This window comes from Panthera pardus, unplaced genomic scaffold, assembly GCF_024362965.1.
Source record: "Panthera pardus isolate Hobbes unplaced genomic scaffold, ASM2436296v1 HiC_scaffold_6, whole genome shotgun sequence".
Classification (NCBI taxonomy): domain Eukaryota; kingdom Metazoa; phylum Chordata; class Mammalia; order Carnivora; family Felidae; genus Panthera; species Panthera pardus.
In genome coordinates, this window is record NW_026526991.1 from 105302137 (window position 1) to 105306951 (window position 4815).

Below are 4815 nucleotides of genomic sequence, written 5' to 3' on the forward strand. Positions count from 1 at the left end.
TTTTCTCCTGCTGTGGTTCAAAGCACAAGCAAGGTATGGGCATAAGTGTTCTTGAAAGCTTATGGATTTCCTCTATATCAATAACAAGAGTTTTGACAGTTAAGGCAATTACCTCTTCAGAGTGTGATAAATTCATCTTATAACTGAACGTGAGAAACACATTTTTCTATGCCAACCGATTTCACCTGGCTATCCGAAAGTACAGTGTTCTCACTGAAGCCTTTCCAAAGCCAAGGCGAAAAACAAAGAAACAATTACCATTTCGGAAAAGCGAAAACCTTTTTTTTTTTTTTTTTAATTTAATTCTTCCGGTTAGTGAAAAAGCGAACTTTTGGCTGGGGGGGTGGGGAGCTTTTACTTTCTTTTCTTATAGAATAAGTATGTAACCAAACCATTCTTGGTTTCTTAGAAGTTAGAGCTCAATAGAAACTCATTCTGGGAAATAGACACAGTATTTAATGCCAGATTAGTTTCTGCTATTACATTTCTGCTATAGTGATCTGCTATTACGTTAAAAACATTTTACAAATTAGTCCGAATTACATGTATTTTAAGAGTGAGTGGGTTCACATTTGTTTTTTAGAAGGCATAAATCATAATACCTTAACAAGGCAATAAAAGGTAAACGCTATTGTCTTGCACAAGACTTGACTAATACTTTTGGATTTATTTCGGAAGCTCTGACAGACGACGCCTAGCAATATACTGGCCGTTGGCAGAAACACGAGCCACCCTAAAAAAATCCCAAAATTTTGGCTTCCGCCCAAGGTGTGTAGCCCGTATCCATAGAGACCGGAAAAAGCGTCCCCTAGCCGGGCGGGCCCCTGCCTCTTCTGATCTAAATGCTTCCGCTTTCAATGCGAGAAAGAAAACGAAGGAGATTTGTGTGAGCGCCCGTGGAGCACTTTCTCAGTACTGTTTTCGTTGAGTTCCTGGCCGAACCACAACTCCCAAGATGCCACCACGTTCTAGAGCGGTCAGAAGAGCAGTTTCCGGTTTTGGCCAGCGCGCCTGCGCACTAGCTGTGACTTTATTGGTTCGAACCGCCTCGTGCGATGCGCGTCACGGCGACGTGCAGTCGTGGGGGCGGGAAGACGCGGCGGCGGCGGTCGCGGCGGCGCGAGCACGATCTCAGACGCGGTATCGCGGCGGCGGCAGCGGCGCGGCTACCCCGGGTTCGGTCCCCTCCCTCCTCCGCTCCCCCCTCCTCCCCCTCCCCTCAGCTCTGGTTCCAGAGGAGTCCGAGACGCGCGGCGAGGCGGCGACAAGCTCTGGGTGAGGGTCTCTGGAGTGTGAGCGCCGTTTCGGGGGAGAAGAGGGAGAGCCCGGGGTCGAGAAGGAGGTGAGGGCTCTGAGGGGGAGACTGTCCCCGGCGCGGGCCGGGGAGCGCGCGCTCCGTCCCAGCCTTCAACTCGGCCTCCTTACCTGACCTGTCGCCCTGCACGGCGTGTTGTGCTGTGACCGGGGGGACAGACCGAGAGGGGCCTGGAGTCGCCCTCCTTTCAACCGCTGTCTGTGGCGCCTGGCGCCCACCACCTGCTTCGCCCCTCCTGATAGAGCGTCCGGAGCACCGTCTCAGCTCTTCTCCCCTTCGCGTGCAGTTGCCCTGCCTTACTGCCCACCGAGAGAATCTGCCCTCCCTTTCTTCATTTTTGTCTCTTTTATTAGCTCTAGGAATTTCTTTGGTGGCAGGCTTCGAATGGATCTGCTTAGTGCTACTTTTCTAGTCCCTGGGGTAGGAAGATTTTCTTTACCTTTTCTTTGGTGGCGCTTCAGGCAACCTACTTGGAATAGTTAGTACCTTGGGCCCTGTTTTCCCAAAACTGGTTTGGCCTTTCGTCTGTCATTGCTTGCTTCTTTTAAAACTGATGCTGACAGGGTTTAAATCAGTTCTTCTAGGGGTCCATGAGAGAGTTTGGATTGGAAACTGACAGGTGACTTTTTTTTTTTTTTTTCCTCTTTTTGGTTTTTGACATTAAATACAAATACGTTTGTCTCTGGAATTTGATTTTATGAGACGGCCCAACTGTGACTTTTGGTAGAAGGATTCAAATGTCAGATTGGAATTTTACTGGGTATGATGACTTCAGTGCAGGTTGTTGGCATTTTTTTTAGTACACTGGCCTTTTAATATTTTTATTTTTAGATGCTGGATTTCTCAGCCTTATGTTAGCCCCATTAAATCTCTTCCAAAAACAGTGCCCCCATCCCCAAGAAACTTTAAAATTTGAAGAAATCTGTTGTAACATTTAAAATAATTTGATCACAGAACTTTTCAGTGAAATGTTAAAAATAATTTCCTTCAATGCAAAGCTTTAATTTTGGAGGGGAGATCTTAAACTTATTTCTGAAGTTTGAAGTGTTCTCTTATCCAAAGGCCACCTCTATGTCTCCTTTTACCACCCTCTGACTTTTTTTGTTACAATTTGATAGATTTTTCTACTTTTTCATTTCATAGAAATGAAAATTTTCATCCATAGTATTTATTTTATAGAAATTTCATTTCTACTGCTGTTGTTCATAGATATTTTCATGCTTTCTCATAAATATGTCAGAGTGCTGACTGTGATGATCTGTAACTAAAATAATTTCATCAGTAGTTGGGACTTCCGCACATGTGTTGGCAGCTGCTTGGTGGTGAATTATTGCAAACTTTGAAAACATTTCAGATTGATTTAAATATGAAAGACGTTTCTTTTAGCTTCTATTTGTAACTACATACCCACCAGTATATGTTTATATCTACACTTTATAGGCTATTTAGTAGCAAATTTTCTCTTCTTACCTGAATGTTAGGGATGAGAAAAGGATTTCCAGAGCCTAAGAGTTTGTCTTTTTCTATTCCTAGACTATGAATAAGTAAATGGATGGATTTTTTTTTTTTTTTTCTTCCCACAATGGTATCAATTTAGCTGATGTACTTTCTTTGGTATAAATCACATCAGGTTTTCCAAAATGAAAATAATTTTATTTTTTATCTCCGGGAACAGACTTTATTGCTTGTGGGGCAACTTTTGCTAGCTGTTTTTGTAAATTAAGTTTTTATTGGGATATAGCTGTATGTATTCATTTTGATGTTGTTTGTGGTTGCTTTTGCAGCGTAAGGGTAGAACTGAGTGAGTAGTGGGACAGAGACTCGTATGGTCTGCAGAGCCTAAAATATGTATTGTCTGGTCCTTAATAGAAAAAGCTTGCTGACTCCTAGTTTATTTTATTAAAAATCATGCATATGTAATGTAGAAAATTTTTTTTAATTTTTTTCAACATTTATTCATTTTTTGAGAGTGAGAGAGACAGAGTGTGAGTGGGGGAGGGGCAGAGAGCGTGGGAGACACAGAATCCGAGGCAGGCTCCAGGCTCCAGGCTCTAGGCTCTGAGCTGTCAGCACAGAGCCCGACACAAGGCTGGAACTCAGGGACCGCGAGATCATGACCTGAGCTGAAGTCTAACGCTCAACCGACTGAGCCACCCAGGCGCCCCGTATAGAAAGTTAAAATGAATCAGAAAAGTATAAAGAAGAAAGTAAAAATTGTCTAGAATCACACCACTCAGAAGGGTTTGTTTTTGTGATTATTCTTATAGAATCTGTTAGTTGTTTTTGTATAAATGGGCTCATATTGTTAAGTGTTGGTTTGTAATCTGGTTTAAAAAAAACCCTCATTGTCTATTTATTTATATTTATTTGTGTATTTGTTTATTTTATTTTAAGTAGGCTCCATGCCCAACCTGGAGCTCAACTCATGACCCTGAGATAAAGAGTCATATGCTCTACCAATGTAGCCTACCAGGTGCCCCCAAACTCAGATTATTGTTACATCGCTATTGAATACATTTGTACTTCTGCATCAAAGAGCTCACTGGAAAGGGGCTGGATGAACCAGGTTTTCCTAATTTGTTTACCAGTTAAGATAAAAATAAAATCAAGAATGAAAGATGCTTGATGGTGATGGTGGTGGTGGGAGCACTTCTGGTGTACTGGTACTTTTCCAATACTTTATGTGTATCAACTTACCTGCAGCAACTCTGTAGAGACATGTACTAGTATCCATATTTGAAGATGAGGAAACTGAGGTACAGAGAAATTAACTGCCCAAGTTTGTCAGCTAGTTAATAGTGGAGTTGGGATTTAAATCCATGCAGTCTGGTTTTAGGACCCAGGCTCCCAATATGCTACAGAGCCTTTCCGCTCAGTGTAGAAAGTTTAGACAGTCCAGGGGTACGTGATGTAGAAATTTGTTACACACTTTATTTCAGTTTCACTCTCCGTAGAAACCCACTGTTAATAGTTTGATATAGAGATTGCCACCTCTTTGTCTGCTTATACAAATGTTTATTCCCAAATCTGTCCACATGTGCAGGTCTTAAAAAAATTAATAGACTTCATTTTTTAGAGAAGTTTCAGGTTTACAGAAATTTCTATGGATAGTATAGAAAGTTCCAATATCACCTACTCTGTTTTCCCTTATTAATAACATGTATTAATGTGGCATATTTGTTACAATTGATGAACCAATATTGTTACATTGTCATTAATTAAAATCTGATTATAATAGGGCTCCTCTTTGTGTTGCAGAGTTTTTTAAAAAGGGATTCAACCTGTCATTGTTCTATAGTGTGCTTTGTGGTTTTCAAAATACAGTGCTTCTGGACTTTTTAATGCAAATGAACATCATTGTTTCACTAATTTTCAGATTAATGACACATATTTAACAGTCTTCTTGGAATGGAAAAGTTGCTTGAAAGTTACTTCATTCTGTTTTTTTCTTTTTCAAAAGTTTATGTTATAGTGCCAGTTGCTTTTCTCTGAAGGAATGC

General features: G+C 41.2%; 1 protein-coding gene across 4 annotated transcripts in view; it reads left to right on the top strand.

The window, feature by feature from the left end:
- The window catches only part of ADIPOR2 (adiponectin receptor 2), an 83789-nt gene that overhangs the window by 1024 nt on the left and 77950 nt on the right, over nucleotides 1–4815 (top strand). The window contains exon 1 of one of the 4 annotated variants that reach the window (XM_053895942.1): nucleotides 1100–1342. The exons of 1 other annotated variant lie outside the window; for it this stretch is intronic. The gene's annotated coding sequence lies outside the window, so the exon portion shown is untranslated. Of the gene's footprint in view, nucleotides 1–1099; nucleotides 1343–1823; nucleotides 1935–4815 lie in introns of those variants that run through there. 2 more of the 4 variants (XM_053895941.1, XM_053895943.1) reach the window with 2 other exon arrangements.